Genomic DNA, 19710 nt, shown 5'->3' with positions numbered 1-19710 from the left:
TTTTTTATGTACATTCGATTTGACGCTATCTAATATTTTCTACTTTTTTTAACTGAATTTATCTGGTTTTTTTGTTTTACAATTGTATATTTCGATATGTCTAAATGCAAATTATAATATTCGATATATATATAATTTGATACTTTATTTTATCAATTTCTAGTTCCCTGGGGTATTAGAAAAAATTAAAATAGTTTTTTAAAGAAAACGGATGAAAGACTGCAATAAATATATTGAAGAAAGGTTTTTTATACTTTCATTAGAAAATGAAAATATTAATCCTTTTAGTAATCAGAGATTAATAATTCATTTTTAAATCATAGAAGATGTTTATTGCCTTGATATGTTTATATAAAGGAAAATTAAACACACTTATGCTTTACTTATTAAAAACAACATATCATATTATGAGTTCTTAGATTACACGTTGTATATTTAAGTTTTATACTTAGAAAGATAATTTAGTGCAGTTGAGCGGTTTTATGCCTTTTAGATACATAAAAGTTTCTCGTTATTAAGTATTGTAAATTATAAATATAAATCACATGAATTTGTGAAGTTATTTTATCTTTATGTTTTATATAAATATACATAATAAGCTATCATTTACAATCTAAAAACTAAAAGACAGTATTTGTAAAAATTTTGCATACATAAAGTATGAACAGCAAAAATTTATATTTAAAGTAGTATTAAAATAGGTTGACTGTGTTTCCTTAAATATCGATGTAATTATGTAGCATAGTATTTTGTCGTATCATTATCGAATTATGTGTGTGCATAAACTTTTATTTTATGTTCGAATTATCTGTTATAAATTAGTATATGCTACTGTAAACTATATCGGCTAATGTTTTTATATTTGCTTAAACAAGTTTATTTTATTTTCTATAAAATTTTTTCACAAAAATAAATCAAGTTAATCAAAGATTTTTGTGTATGTTATATGTATTTATAATTTTAAAGAAAGATGCCTTTGAAGTTTTATGAAATACATAATTTCATATTTTTCTACCACAAAGTATACATTTTCAAGACTTTCATTTGTGATCCATAATTTAGTTTGTAATCTATATAGTCTGAATATGTTAACGACAGCAAACACCCAAAAAATGGTTGATTTATACGAATATATACTATATATAACATTATATTCTTTTTGGGCACATAAATGTTGTTATACATATATTTTGCATTAGAATGATTATTTTTGATGGAAAAACCATTCACACATAATAGTATACCCACGCATTACATGATATATAATATTGAGAACTATTGCAACAAAAATACGCATTTTAAATCATACAAAGTCTTTATGACATGTGAATAGTGTGCGGGAAAAGATTTATAAATTAATTATATAAAAAGAAGGTTTTTAGATATGTTAAAAAGAATAATATAGCGTTAAATATTGTCTGTAAGTTAGAGAAATAGATAGATCATAGTTCATAAAGTTAGCAGAATTAACGAGTCAAATTTGGACACATGTATAAAAAAAGGAAACATTTTCATTAAAACCTTCATCATTGTATTTTATATAATAATTACAGTTCCACTTATAAAATTGTTGAATTTAAAATAAAATCAATGTAGATTAGTTAGAAAAGATATCTAAGATGTTAAGAGCAGACTTAAACGTTATAGTTTCCTTAATGCCTTTATAAAAATTATATTACTAACTAGATAAATATAATATTTGGTGCTTATTACAGGCATAGTTCTAATGGATTGCATATATAGTTGAAGAAAATTACGGTAAGATTAAAATATAACGATGAGAACTACAGAGCTTGTACGGTACAATAGATATCATAGATCATTAAATGTAAAATATATTGTTTTACACGAAATTATCATTTTTTTGCAGATTAACACCATAACTTATATTCGTTCTAAGTCATTGATCCTGATAAGGATGTCTTTACTTTAAAGTATAACAGATTATTTTAACTGCGCAAAGGAAATTTCATGTTATTTCTTTATTAATTCGGTTTTGTGTTTTTCTGAGATACGGATAAATTTATTTGTATTAATGTTTTCCCAATAAATAATATTATCTAACATGTAATAAGTAAATTTATATCTAAAAGGGTTTTCTAATTATATTTAAGTTCGTTATATCAAGCTCAGTACCGCTTTAGGAATTTTTATCGTTTTTATATGATTTACATGATATAAAAGGAATTTAATCATACTCGTACAATTTACTGTATTTCGAATTTTAATGTCTCATTATTAAAATCAAGTTGAATTATACAGCAATTCATTGATATATATAGATTTCTGTCCGATGAACAAACATTTTCTGGATTTTCTCAAATTGTTTAAATCAAAAAGAATAATCATTATTTTATTTCATTTGATCAGATCGAAATTATTTTTAATTATAATTTCCATTTTTTATATGATATTTTGTTATAAATAATACTCGAATTGAAATAATATTGTATCTTTTTTTGAGAATTTCCTTATTTAATATAAGTTTAGATATATGATATAAAAGATATTGATATATGTTTTAAAGTGATATTTCGCAATATTAAAAAGGGGCCCATCTTTAAAGTAATGTGTTTAAAAAAAATATATTAAACGATTTTCTTATCACTGTTATAAACCTTAATAATTTTTCTGTAAATTAATCATTATAATAGTATTTTATGTGTTCAAGAAAGGGATATTTTTAGCAAATATAAAAATCACCTTTCATACTAATAACACCTTTTGATTTTGGTTTCTTTTATAAATTTTTTGTTACTGTGATATTACTGTTTATAAATTTAACAGAATCTATAAGTTACACTAAAATATATTAAATCAATTTTAAGTAGATTATTTTATTTGACACCATAAGGTACTCATATTTTAATAGAGAATTTGAAAATTTTTCCACGAAAGTAAACCTTTTTACGTTTAAAACGTACGAATCGATGTATTTTCGACAAAAAAAACGAAATTACAGATGCATTTGCTTGATAATTTTTTAAGAGGGTAGTAACAATTATTTTGACCCTATGTATTTTAGTTAGACCAAAAATACAATTTAGACTGTCTTTATGGGTTTATTAAAATAAATTCAATGGGCAATTTTTAAAATTTTTTAACAAAGAACAAACCGAATCTAAGAAATTTAAAATAAAGATAATATGAATTTTCATGTATTTAAATGCAAATATGACCTAAAATTGATCAGTATATTCTTATTTATTTGTTGGAAAAGGTGCTGGTTTAATATGTCTTTTTAACGACATATCTTTTATAGCGTGTTTTACATATTTTTTAAGATGAAAACCATTAAAAATTTAAGATTAGAAATTTTGCTAATTCTAACGTCTTCTAGGTCAAAATTTTATTATAATATTGTAATTTAAAATAATAAATATAATTAAAATGTGATCAGCAAATTAAAAAACAAGATAAAAAGTGGATTAGAACTTATATAAATAAAAAATAAAACGAGCAAAGAATATATGTTTTATAAAATAAAATCTTTTAAAACCCTACAATCATACATATTATCCATTAATGTGTTCTTTTTTTTCTGTGTATAATGATCTTTTTAGAATATTGCTATAGCAAAAATGGCTCATAAGGAACGTAAAAATATTTTAGAAAATGAAAAAGCAGAAAGAAATATTAAATGTATGATTTATCTACATCAATAATTATAAAAACAGAATAAATCTTTGTTGCAAAGGTGGACTGTTGTTTTATTAAAAACGTCGAAAATCACAAACATTTCAATAGTTTTTCATATCTCATTCAGGAGTCATATTGAAACTGAAAGAATCGTACAGTTTCATATGATAATCGTAATTTTAGAGTGTAATATGGACATCGAATTAGTATGATTTTTTTGCCAGTTGATGGTCATTTTCATAATTCGTATCAATAAGATGTTGCTAACTAAACGTAAAAAAAGAATGCTGATGATATATAATATTTGTAAAAACAATAGAATTCTTACCTACAATAGACCAAATGCCCGATTGTCACACGCGGAAAATTTTATAAGATAGCTTTCTATAATAGGAAATTGTATCACAAAATTACAATTTAAATCTATCTATACTAAAAATAAGTAAAATTATTTATCGTATTAAATGAAGCTTTACTGCTCATAATGTAAAGAAGCTACCGTATTACGAAAAATTAAGTATTTTGCCTTCAAAATATGCTGTTTTATGTTTATTATATTAATAAATTGCAGGATTTGATGAAATATGTATGCATACAAAACTTATGTACCAATATAAATTCCATAGAGCCAATGATTTTGACTTCAATGACTACTAAAATGAGTGAGGGAAAAATTTAATTATATGTGTATAAAAAATAGAAAATAAAATTTCGATACCACATTCGCACTTTTTATATTTGGTTCAAGATCAGAATTACCTTTCTTTTTTTTATATATTAATGAAAAAAGTAGTAAAATTCAATATATATTAGATAATGTAATCTTGTTGAAAATATTGACTTTTCTAATAATATTTAAACAAAGTACATATATTAAATTCAACATTGTCTACAGTGATTATTAAAATCAAATAAAATATATATTTACAAAAATACGGTATATCATATATTGCAAAATCATGATAAAATATATAAAACATAAACACACCACTATAAATATAATTAATGTAATGTGTTAAATATAATATTCAAGTTATATTTTATAGATACCAAACAAATAAGAAGGATATAAGATGTTATAATATTTGAATTTTTATTCGACAATTTACTTGATGTTAATAAAAAGAACCCATTAAATGATGTATACAGTGCTTATCTGTTCAAAAAATATTAAATTTTTTGATTAATCTTTTAGTTATCTTGAATGCTATCAATGTTTTCTTTTTTAATTTTAATGTAAGCATCATAATTCGCCTTTTAATAATCTTATTTTATTTGTATGAAAATTATGAAATTAGCTATTTACAATAATTCCAAGGAAAAATTCGGTCAAAGGGCAAAAATTAAAAAATTATTTATCAATTATTTTTTATATAGACATATCTGTATAGAACTAAAAAAATATCACTCGATTGATCTTCCGATAAAATATTCTTTTCATAATAGAAACACATAACTTGTTTAATCTTAACATAAATTTATTCTATGAATCTTATAATTATTTATTTATAAGCTTTAACATATTTGAACTAATTTAATATTTTAAAAGCCGAAAATCTTAGCACAATCCTAAAATGGGTATTCTAAATTATTTTATAAGGATGTTATATATGTTCTAAAATACTTTTAAAAAGATTTCTGCAAAAAAAAATGCATAAATTCGGTTATTTTAATAAAAACTGGATTGATATTCTTGCCAAAGGACCAAGAATTTTTTGTATATTATAAAAACAATAGGTTTTCTCGTATTATTTCTATATATGATTGATAAAATAAAAATTTATATTTCTTATTTTATATAGTAGCTGTAAGATTATAAAATTTCCCTATATTAAATATTAAATATTATATACTTATATATTATATCGCATTATTATATCGTGAATTCAAAATGTTTTCTTTTTAATGTGTAGGATATAAACTTTTATATATAATTTTAAATCCGTTTTCTTTGTTTTTATATCAGTTTATAATTCAAAATATATGAACAATATTTTAGCAGAAATATTAAAGGGCTAGAAATCATCGCACGCAAAACATTATTAAATTTCGAACTCGTCTTATTGTCGTAACTACAAGTGAACAGAAAACAATATATAGTATATAATTAGTAAAAAGATTTTGGCATTATTAATTTTATTTATAATGGCTCTTAAACAACTTTACACATTGTCAGTAAGCAAGGAAAGGTATGCAAGCCAACATTATAATAATAACGATGTTTCCATAAAGCATATAACCAATTAAATCCTCACTAGCATCAGATACGTTTATAAATGAATAAAAAGAAAGAATTTAGTCAGACATTAAATATCTAAATTTTTTTAGATCTGATAGCTTTATGTTCTATACGAAGAGTTACTTTGTATAATTGACACATAATAGATATTTATATACCTTTCCACGGCTCATTTTCAGTAGTGATCAACCGGAATAAAGTATCCAATAAATTAAGAAGATAAGTAGCATTTCAGTCTTCGCACTAGATTTGTTTATTTTATGGGTAAAATTTACTTGTAATGCGAGAAAATAAGACTTTGAACATTTTAGATATAATTTGCGCATTTTTAAGAGCTTTTTACAGTTTTTTTATTTGAAAATAGAAGCCTAGCTTTAAACGAAAATTTCGATTTTCTTCAAAACACAGTTTTTGTAGCGCCGTCAACCGAATATAATTCGCAAACAACTACGATTTTTTACAGAAACGTATTTCATTTTTAAACAAATAAAAATATTTTGTTAAACTTATTCTATCGAAGATTTTACCAGACTTTGCATTTAGTTTAAGAATCGAGAGCAAAAATTAACTATTCAAAATTGAAAATATATCACATGTTGTTTTTATACTAAAAAAATAATTGAAAAAAATCATTAAATACTTGTCTAAAACAAAATTTTTGACTTGAATTTTTCAGCAAGAAAAATATAGAATATTTAGAATTAAGGATGGTGAAATTTGCAAATGATAAATTTGGATTTCCTAGAATTTGAAATTGCAATCTATAAGATAAAAGAATTTTATGCCACTTTTTTGACAAGTATTTATTTAAATTATAATGTTGTTGAATTTTTACTATTTTCTATACCTTTTATTATAAAATATTCTTGAAAGCATATTATATCTTCGTTATAATATATAAATAATTATCTGCTATACTGATATTATTACAGAGTGATATATTTACATCAATGTTTAAAAAATATTCATATATACAAATATTCTCGCTGTATATTCTTAAAATTTTTTATTATAATAATATTTGAACATTTTCTTAATATTATATCATGTTGTTTTAAGACTAAATTTAAAAAAATACAGGTATCTAGGAGACAAACATCCACCAATTTGTATTATTTCAAATTATTCACGAAAAATGGAGGAATAAAAGAAAATGCAATTAAATAAACATAATTGAATAAAGTAATTGATTTGAATATTTATTGATGCACTTGTTTCAATCAAAGTATCATGTATCACAAGCAAAAAATCACGCCTCCAAACCTTTCAATATACGTCTTAAACGCATATGACAATAAATTCAAGAGTTTTTTTCTAGATAAAAAGTTTGAATGCGCTACTGCTTATGTTGCCACCATAAATTCCATTATTTATAGCATATGATATTTCGTAGCAGCAAAAAATATTTTATGCCATATGATTATATATAACGTACATAAATAAATTATCTTAGATGTATTAGATTCCAATTGATATATTATATCTTTAATTCTTAAACACAATATAAAAAAATTTCCTGCTAGATTTGAAGTTAATGTAAAATATTTTTCCATTTGTAATATTGAAAGAATCACAAAGTATTAAATGTAACACATATAACAGGCAAATAATATATCTGATACCTAAAAGGAAATATTAAAAGCTTCTAAATTGCAAAACTATAAAAATTATTTTTTGGTTAAGATAATTTCATAATTTGTTATTTTCCTTCGAAATCAGTATATTTGAGATTGTTTTAATGTGGAGGGTATGAGTTTTAAGATTACAATATAAAAGATATAAATTAAATTTTTTGATAAAATGATGTCTCATTTTCATATAAAACAAGCCGTAAAAATCATTTTTATATAATTTACATACATTATATAATATAATAGCATATAAATTATCCTAAATATGTTGTAATTTAAAGATAAAAAGGAGCAAAATCGCGAACTTTTTGACATTTGAGTCATATAAATTTTAATATTTTAAAAAAATTATTTTTTTTATATGAAATTTTTATTATGTAGCATTAAGAGAGAGACAATCCATTTATAAATAATTAATACATCTAATTTATTAATTTTAGGCGTAGAGTCGCATTAATAATAGTGTATGCAGTCTATATTATCACAAATTTATGTAAGATTATATGTAAAAATATATAATAACAGATTTTATATATAATATACGTTTATATTATATTTTATCGGATTTTATGTTGTCTTTTCCAGATATACTCCATGTGAAAATTGTTTTTAATTGTATATATTTTATACAATTTACTTTTTTTGATTCAAAAAAATATCAATCATGCAATATATTGTTAGTTTGATTATAAAAATGCATTTTTTTTCATAGTGTTTTGCACTCTGTTCATGCAAAATCACCGAAAAACGATACCTAAAGTTACTGTTATGATTAATCTATATTAAGGATGTTGTAATAATCTAGATATATATATATCATGTTAAAAAATTATGGTAAGTCAAAACACCCAAAAAAAATATCACATATAAATATAACTTTTTAGTATTTGCCCGATAATGTGTAAATTTACGTTTGTTTAATTGTATATATATCCTAGGTATATGAAAAAAAAAAGTTTTAAGAGGTAAATATGTCAAATATTCATACAAAATGTCAAAAAATTAAATTTAATCTTATCTTAAAATATGATTTTATATATATATATATTTTTGAATTAGCAGTAAACAGTATGAATTATACATATTAAATCAATACTTTAAAGCCTCTTCTTGCTTTGACTTTCTTACAGCATATTTTTATATAGAAAATCGCAATCAAAACGAGCGTAATATCTATCTTCAATTACAAACTTTTAAATTGATTTTACTCCAATAAAATTTTTTTTCTAGAACATAAAACTCTTTTTTTTTGACAGTTATGATTAGAATAGGGGTTTAGTATTTTAAAAGGTATTTAAAAGGCACTTCAAACATAAATAACTCGTATATATAGAAAATTACTGTCTTTTATTTTTTTAACTGCAATATGTTCTAATACTGCACTAAACATGCTCAAATCTAAAGAAATAAAACAATTGAGAAAACATATTTATAATGCATATTTACACTTAAATATACAGTTTCTTTGGCATCGTTTTATTTTTCTTGTGAATTTTTTGCATTTTAATTATGATGCAGAATTTGTAATATTTCGATGGATATAACCGAATAATTCCGTAATACTGGTTTACAATAGTAAAGCTAATAAAAAATGTACAAAAAAAATTTTATTTTTTGCATACTATACTTTTGTTAAAAAGAAAATTTACTTATCATATATTTTATTTCTTAAAACTTTATTTTTGCCTGTGAAACATTTTTTTTTATCTCAGTTTCTCCACTTCTTGTAAATCTTTTACATAAGAACTTCTAATTTACAGATTTGGAGTTATTTATTGCACTAATACATATTTTTCTATTTTTGCTACTTCTTAAGCTGGTATTTATACTTTATAATAGTTGATTTATTATTATTTTACTGTGCGAAAACCTTTTCATCTATAATTATATGCTATTTATATCTTATATGAATTTTCTACCTAAATTAAAGAATATTATTTAATTTTGTAATAATATTATCACAAATATTGCAATCTTACGATAAATCGGACATAAATTTACATCAAAATTTGTTTACTATATTTTTATCTACATTTTCATACATCATTGTTGTGTGACTACATATATACATATATATATAGTGTGACCATATAATCTTATATGAAAGCTTATAATTATTCTATTAAATTTTTTCTTATCGAAAAAGAGCGTATTTTATGCACCTGAAATGCACATGTAGAATATTTTGTGCTTTTTATATTATTGAAACAAAATAATATAAAATGCGTAAGCTTTATTTTGCGCCGACAAGCTCTTTAATAATAAAATTATACTTTTATGCTGTATTTAATTCAATCATTTGTATTTTATTTTTCGCTAAGTTACTAACAAATATTCAGGGTATTTTTTATTGTGATGCTGTCACTATTAATACCGCCAACAGTTCTGACATTTATTGTTTTTATAGTTAATTGGAATGGTAAAATAAAGTTTGTGCATACTTTATAATATGAAGCCAAAGCCTTATTAATACAAAAAAATAAAATGATTAGATTCTCTGCAAGCTTTTGTGATATTTTTCTGCCTAAAAAGATTTATAAATCTATCTCTAAACATAGGATCTATACTTATAAACAAATTCGACGGGTATTTGAAATTTTAAAACACGATCTACATAAAATTTCGGATGAAACAAGACTTCTCATATTTCCTCGATTCTTCGTATTGTCTTAAGAGTTCTTAAAAATGTTCATTTTGCTATTCTTTATAATAATTGATAATTTAACTTGTTTAAATACACGGTTTTTGTGCTGATATTGGAATGTGTTAGAAGAAAATTTAGACTTATATGACAAAAAAAATTTCTGCACAAAAATTTGTATTAAATTATTTCAATTGCATAACATTTTACAAATATTTTACGCTTATATGATTATTTCTTGCAATAAATATTATATATGTTATCAAAAAATACCATGTTACTTGTAATAGGCTACATAAAACTATAGAGAGGTTATATTACGCATACATATAAATAGCCGATCAATGGATAATAATACTATTTGTAAATTTTAATAGAATATTATTTGTATTTTTTTATACTGGTAATCGTAATTTTTCATTTTATTTTTTCTTTCAAATCGTGAATTTTTACTTTTAAATCCAAGCAAAATCTAATATATTCTCTGCCTAGACGCACAAAAACATATTTTACATGTTTTACATTATATTTTATTTCACGTATATAGAAAATTACTAGAATGTAGTATTTTGTATAACTTAACATGTTTCATCATGTTTATATTATATAAAATTCCTGAAAATTCGCAATATCAGATAGAAATACATTTTGCTGTCAATCTATACACCCACATTACAATATTCATTGAAAAAATATACTTATATTTTTTTTATAAAATTAGATTAGAATTATATGCTATTTATAAATTTTTTGATCATATTTTATAATCCTACTCAAAAAAAAATGAAAAATTTCTTTTTTAGTTATAATTTGCAGATTATAAAAATTTGATTTTTTACAAGATAAAGTTTATATTAAAGTATTTTATTCTGTGATATTACGACAAACCTTGCATGATTTTACATAAATATACTTTATTATGCAATTTTATTCTGTTATATGTTAATATGGATGGTAAGAAAATCAGGAAAAATGAACTGCTACTGTATAACCATTAGGATTCTTTAAAAAAGACATAAAACGTAAAACCCAATTATACTCATAAAAAAAACTTAAATTGTACATTTGACTGCCCATCATACACGCAAATCTATATTTTTGAATTTACTCAAATATGTTTTTTATATTTTTTAGTGATGGTTAAAATTAATATTGCCACGAACAAATTATCTTGGTACCATACAAAAAAATTCGATACATTTTATCTTATAAGTTATTTGGCCCTTTTTACAATAGATTACAAGAAATATTAATTGAAAGGTTTTTTTTACGTTTTAAACTTACAATAAAGAAATTTTTCTAATGATAATTAACCATTGCCTTTATATATATCCCATTTGATTATTCACTCAATCATCTTTGTAATATCTCTCATATTTTCTCAGAAAACAAAAAATAGTATTTATCATGTAGTTTAGAATACAACAATAATACACTGGATGCTTTTAGATGACACTATAATAACCAATATAAAAGATAGTTTATTTACATTCTGCATTTTATTGTAATCATAATATTTTTTGACTTACTTTTTTTACGTGATTTACTGTACCATCAAAATATATTTATATATCATTAGAAATTTTTATAAGATATCTAATTTTTTAAAGTGCTTTTAGATTCTCATTTGTTTGGATTTCATGATAAATATAATGTCAGAAACTAATGTATTTGGCACTTTATAACTTTTTTTATAGCTCTATCATATTTAAAATTATTATTTATGTAGCATAAACACACAACATATGATTATTAAATCTGCTATTTGAAAAGATTGTTTGGAAATAAATTTTGCATATCTTACATATAAAAAATCATATAAATATACGTATTTCTGCTAATTTATGTTTCATATGCTTCACATTTTATTTTGAAATTACAAAAATAAAAAACTTAAGTCTTCATGCTTTTACCATTAAATCGTTTTTTTTAAAAATAAGAACTCAAAATTAACATCTATTAATGATAGCTTAAGTCTTAATAGTCAAAATGATGTATAAACTTCTTAATACAATAACACTTAACTCAAATTTTCAATACTCTTATATCCTATTACATTTACACAGTCATAGAATTTTTATGATTATTTTGTCCCAAGTCTTAGTTTTTTATAATTTAAAATCAAAAAATTATGTTTTATATGAAACCCTCAAATATTTTTATAAAAGTAAACTACAGAATATAATACCCTTGAACTCATTTTAAAAGATCGATCTATAATTATTTAGCAAAAAAGTGGCAATGGTAGTATTATAATGTAGTTTATACACATAAAATCAAGATTTTTATCATGATTTCTGTAACTATGATATAATGCAATTTCTTAAAATTCAAACCTGAGATATTGTTTAGTTTTGAAGTTTTCACAACAAAAAATTTATATTTTGCTATTTTTATTCAATGAAACTTGCAAATTTATTTCTTTTTATTTTTCATATAATGCATTCCATTTTTTTCGCCTAAATTGATATATTAAAAGCGTCTTGAAAATAATAAGAGTATTTCATTTATATTATAGCATTTAAGAATTTAAAAACTGTATTGTGGAAAAAATTTAGTTATAAAATTTAAATATAATAATACACTGCAATTAACATACGGTTATATTGGAATTCTAATATCACAGAATTCGGTGTATGTTTTAATTTGTGCCGTTAATTTACACTTTGCATATATAAACAAAGATTAAAACGTTAATTTTTAGCAGCTTGTCGATAAAATGTTATCATGTTTATATACAGCCTTTCATTATAACTTGTAGCCGATAATATATGTAAGGTTATATGAATATTTTTTTTTCATAGATAAACCAGAAATTTCTATGCAGAATGTAAAAAAAAATCGAGTTTTTAAGATATCTTTAACAAATAAACTTTTAAATACATATTTTATAATATAAATACACATATTCTCGAAACTTATAACTAGAATAATATCTTCTGAATGTCGAATGCTATTTAATAACTCAATAGAATTTTTCATTGAATATTTTGCGTGCTTTATATAGTTTTATATTTCTTATTATCTATTACAATTTGTTCACATTTAATGAAACTTTATGGTCTAAATTTATTAAAATTATTCGAAGATTAGAAATCTTAAAAAATGATTGTTTTAAATATAGTTTTATCAATTTTATAACATATAAAAGTTTTATATTTTGTATATTATTTCAAATTTTTTATCTTTTCATTTATGTATCTACAATTATACAAAACACAATTTTATATATAGCCATCTTATAGAAAAATTTTGAATTTTTTAATTCATGCAAGTATGCCACATCCAGCAAATATAATGTTGTTCTAGAATTTAGAATATAAGAATTTCACAAGAAAAAACAAAAGAATGTAGAATTATCTTGCATCAAGAATATCACTAATATGTTTATATAGTTTGAATATATTATTTTCTATATATATTAGCATTCAACCTAAAAATTTTATATTATTTATGTTTTTCCAGATATGAACAATTTATTTTACCCATAATTTGTAAAAGAATTCTAATTTCTCGTATTTCACGCAAACTAATATAAAATAAAAGAAGAGTCTAAAATTTGTGTATAATAGTTGAAAATTATCTGAAAAAAATTTGGAATATATTATATGTCTCTGCATGACATCTAAACTTTGAAAATCTATAATATTTTCATTATGATTTTTATAACCGGCGTATGCGGAAAAGGCCTTGAAGCAAAGTATTGAAAACAGAAGAGTTGCCGAAAATTATGCATTATGACAGAATATAGTAAATAGTAAGATTTTCTTAGGAACGAAGCAATATTCAGTGAAAAATTTCACAAAATAAATAAAATACAATACGAAATATTTTATTTTAACACATTTCAAATCATAAAATGTAGCGTTCGTATGTCCCTATCAACGTCATAATATACATTTTATTAATTTTAGATTTATATCATGGAGCATGTGATAAAGTTTGTATTTTATAACGCATTAATTAAGGTCACAGCAAGATATTTTTGAAGGATACAAGATAAAATAAATCTACTGATGTTTCATTTATATAATAAAACAATAAATAGACATTAATATTATACATAAGCCGCAAATCTGTCAGCTCGGGTTGAATTTTAAAGAAGTATTATATTTTGAAATTAATTACCTGTAAAATATATGTAAACCTGTTCCAATCCGGTAGATGTATTTCGGATTTTTTAGGCAATCGAGCATATTTCCCACGATTTATGCATCTCTTTTGCCGCAACCAATGTACAATCTTCTCATAATCTTGAAGCTATAAGATTGAAGGTGGTTGTAGAAAAAGCCTTAGTCATAAAATCTTGTTTCTAAGAAAGATTCACTAATAAAAAGAATTCTTAACTATAAAAATTTCTCTTATTAAAATAAAAAATTGCTTAAGTTTACATTTAGCATATAAATTAACACGAAACATATTATGTAAAAAGAGAATAAATAACTAAAATGTTAATGAAAAATATGAATTTTATTCCATAGATCTAAATATAAGAAAACCACGGATAAATATACAAATATAATACTCAATGTGCAATATTTTCACATTTGTTGCATAATTATGACAGCGGCAAAATTTCAATATAAGAAATATTAAATCGATTCTTATAAAAAAACTTAAAAATAGAATAATAAAAAAATAGAATCAAATTTGAAAACATAAAAATATGTATACATGAATAGAAAATATTTTGGTGATAATAAGTCTGTTCAAGATTCTTATATAACACATATTCAATAGGAATAACGCTGTCAAAGCCCTTCGATTGCATATGATAAATCAACTCTATCTTTTTTAGAGTCATTTGTTATATAGACATGATATATTATTATACTAAAAAAATAATCCTTTTATAAATTTATAAGCAAAATATGTTCATATTGATTATCTAAAATCTATTAAAACAATATAAATTCTTAAATTTAGCAAAAACTTCGTTTTTTTTTCTATTTTAAACAAGTTTTATCTTAACAACGATTTTAAGATGTAAAATAAATATTTTGGAAATTTAGTTTATATAACTTTTAATCTGAACGTAAAATATACACTATTTCATTGTTTATTTCTGGTTTAATTTGTGTTATTTAAAATAAAGCATTATTTTGGCACCCATATTATATTTTTCAGAACAATTCATGCCTTCTATTATAATTTAATTTTTATACAAATTAGACTCATAATTATCTTATTTGCTAAAAATCCGAATTTAACACAGAAAGCAAAATGTTTATTTTATTGCATTTCTGAATGCACTTTTACCACCAAAAAATTTAATATAATTAATGATAACAAAAAATTATTGCTTATTAACTTTTAGAAAAGATCTATGAAGCCATTTATTAGCATCATTTTCTGCACCTTTTTTTGAAATAACAGTAAAAAATACAACTCTCATAATAAATTAAAGAGAATAATATAAAATAATGAAAAAAAATATATTATGACAAGATTTGCATTTTAAAATATATCTAAATGATTATATTTCTGCATTGTATTATTGTGCAACGAATAACGTTATTGTCTGATTTGATTATGCTTTCCAAATGTATTTATGGCTATAAAGACTTTTCTAAATTGAATTTTTCAGTAATAGTCTAAATTTATGCCCATTTCATGTGCACTTACTATTATGTTTATGCACGTTAAATACAATAAAAATTGCAGATTTGATTTATCAAAATTTTATTTAGATTAAAATTGAAATTTCAAACGATATTTATATTTTTAGGCCTGTAAAATTTATAAATTGATTTATTGGGTTTTAACAGTTTATTACGACATCAATTACTAGTTGTTCGTTTAGTTTCTCTCTTAATATGTACTCTGATTCGCCAATAAACTAGCGAAATCGACTATGGTATGTATTATACATGACATCCCTTATGATAAAAAAACAAAAAAAAACGAATAAAAATTAAGTCCGTCAAAAAAATAAAAATAAAATTTTTACTAATATAAGAATTCTTGTTCACTGATTTTATAACAAAAAGATGTATTAGATATAATCTGTAAATCATAGTGGAATATTAATACAAAAATATGTTGAATTATTAGGTATCAGAACAAATAAATACAATTCTTTCAGATAACATTTATAATATGTCAAAATACTTTTTGAAATACCAGGCCGTCTTTTTTAACATAACAGTGACAAATAAATTTTTTTGTGCTCAAATTATTCTATTTTTAATGCATTAAATTCGATCGAATTTTCAATTTAAAAATTCAACAATATAAATTATCCAATATAAATGTGCATCAAAGATAAATCGACATCATTTAAATATATACACAACGTTGTTCATTGTTTTTTTTTAAGAAGCGCATAAACGAAATATACAATTCGAACTTTATAATATTGCTAATATTATATAGTTAAAATTTACTTCAAAAAAATAAGGTTTTTTAACGTATTTAAAACTTTATATGCCCTTTTTTGGTGTATTGAAGAATTCCTCTCAATACAAATAAAAATTTTTAATATTTAGTTTATTTGCCTAATTTAATAATCCAAAAATATGTTTTATATTTGTGCTTTTTTACGAGATGTGTAAGTCAAAAAAAAATACATTAATATCTCAAGACAATGATTATGCAGCAAAAAATATATAAAGAGCTGAAGAATAGTAATCCTTTTTTACTTTTTACGTAGAGTTTATAATCTTTTTTATTTGTTAAATGCATTTTTGTGGTTTGAATATAAATAAATGAGACATGACAATAAATTTTTTAATAAATTTCTATGTGAAATATGATCTTTATATTTTTTTCAAGACCCTAAAAAAGTCCTTTATACAAAAAATATTGTTTTATACTGACACAGTCAATGAAAAAAAATATTTTGACACATTTTAAATATTTATAAAAAATCTAGTATTGTTTCAAAAAATTTGATTCGAACTAAAAGTTTATAAAGAAATACTAATATTAATCTTTGACAAGATTATAATAGATCATATTTTTGTCGAATTGAATCAATATATATAACATTTTCGTATTATTCTAGTAGTAGGTATAGCTGAATATAAAAAAAAATACATTGACATTATTTGCGATATAATTATACAGTAACATCAAATTTGTGCAGTTATAAATTTCCTATTTTTATATCAGAATTTGGCTACTTAAAGCAATATTTTAATGTGACAATAGCTTCGCGTGTATTTTTTTCTTATGGACTTTCTCATATATGAATTTTATATCGGTAGTACTAAAATAAGCAAAATAAAACATATAAAAATTATTTAACCTAATAACTTCACTAATTTATTTATTAGATGTATTTTGCGTATTGAAATACAGCAATGATGCAAAACAAGATTTTTATGATTAAAAGGCATATAAAATGCTTAAAAATGATCTTTATAATTGTATACTATGTTAATTTAATATTTGATAACAAAAAGTAAGTAATTATGTTTTCCAGTTTTCCAATAAAATGTGTAAATAAAAATTGTTTATATTTTTACACAAAATAGAATACATATTTTAGATAAAAAAATAATAATATAATACAAATGCAATTTTTCCGATATATATAAATTTTATAACCTATACTCAAATGAAATTGGAAAGAATTATATTGAAAATAACTAACATTCATTACTAAATTTTATAATCCATGTTTTTTTTCATGTTATAAAAAAACCGAGAAATTAAAAATCAAAGATATTAGAAAGACAAAGGAATGAAATATAATTTTTTCTGCTTTCTTAGATCTTGTTTCCATAGGATTTTATTTATTGATTATGAAAAAAAGTATCGTAAGAAAGGGGCATGCAAAAACATAAAAATTTTATTTATTAGTTAAACTATTATTAGTTCAAAATAAAAAAATACCCCTATATGGAAAAATCTTTGCAATACAATTATATATATTTATTGTGTACTTTTAATTGATGCAGGTGTCTATATATAAATATTGTACTATTTTCTGCTTATTAGAACATCTTTCAAAAACTTTAAATGTATATGAATTTGAAAATTTAGATTTTTGTATCAAACGCATGAAGTGTATTCATATTTTGACACATCTTTAAGCCGAATTTAATTTCATTTCGCAGTTTCTTAATATAGAAGACATTAAAATACCAAAAAAAAATTGGCGTAGCATTAGATTAACTTTTTTAGTGTAAGGCATAAATTTAACCTATATATATAAACACACATAAAATCTATGATATTACGCGATTCTTACATTAAAAATGCATCTTAGAGGAATAATATGAAAAGTTTTGTAAATATTGATCTAAAAATATAGATTAGGAATATATATGAATATTCGTAGCTTATTGAATATTACCAAATAACGGATACAACCTGTTCTATATTTTAAAGATAACTTTGTGCTTTCCGATTATAACCGGGTTATCTTATTTTCTATAGAAATGTATGCAATACTACATTATGACTGCTCTTTGAAGTATCGATGGCAAGAGAAATAAATTGAAGTATAAAATCAGTAAACAGCAACTGTGATGTTTTTATTTTAATATTGATAAAATATAACCGTAGAATAAAATATATGTTATTTTAATACAATAAATATATTTCGACCAATATTATCAATCTATTATACCATAGAAAGCATTTTTGGGCATAAAAAGTATAGAAAGCCAAAGAAGGCCGATATTATATATTTTATGATTTAAAGAAAGAATCTTTTACCAAAATATAAAGACTAAATTTATACGAATATCTATGCTTACTCAACTGAAAATTGTGGAATCATGTGCATAGTTTCAGCACAAAGCAATATGGTTACTTCTGACTAGAGTAAAAATATTTCCAAATACAAATATCAAAATATAATACTATGGTTATTTGGATTCAATTACAAGCTTCAAAAAAGAATGAGCTCATATTTTCAATGTGTATTATGGAACTATAAAAATATGTAAATGATCATCTAAAAAACCGACTCTTTTGAATGAATCAAAGAGTGGGGTTTGATGCGACATATTTACATGGAATTGATTTACGCATTATAAGTAGAAAATTGTTTTTAATATATATAATAATAACTATAACAAAAACTAACATAAAATAATATTGTAACATGAATTATGGTAAATATGAAATATTTTCAAAATAAATGGACATAAAAGAAAAACGATGATAATATGTAATAAATTATCTTCAAAATATCGAAAATAAATAAGTTAATATATTTTCATGGAACATAGCTAAAACTACCTTCTAATATGTAAAAAACAATAAAAAAAGTTGAACATAAGATACCAAAATTAAAAAGTCTACTTAGTTTGAAAGAGGTCTATAAATACATTTTTATTATGTAATGTGGCTAAAAGCTTGCTTTAAAGCACCATTAAATTTAGATTAGTCTAAAATAAATGTCTAATATATCTATATATACGAGATGATCTCTAAGCATTGCAAACCTTTTAAAAGAAATTAATGCTCATTGTTCTTATTTTTATCTTGTCCAAACAGATGATAATATAAGAATAAAGCGTATTTTATGGTTTATGTAGTCATTAATTTTTTCTATGTATTCACATAATTCTAGTAACAACATTAGGTGTTCATTAAAATTAAAT

The sequence above is a fragment of the Rhyacophila brunnea genome, unplaced genomic scaffold (genome assembly GCF_057557595.1).
Source record: "Rhyacophila brunnea isolate RB1 unplaced genomic scaffold, BYU_Rbru_1.0 scaffold_67, whole genome shotgun sequence".
NCBI lineage: Eukaryota > Metazoa > Arthropoda > Insecta > Trichoptera > Rhyacophilidae > Rhyacophila > Rhyacophila brunnea.
This window is presented reverse-complemented; position numbering follows the sequence as displayed.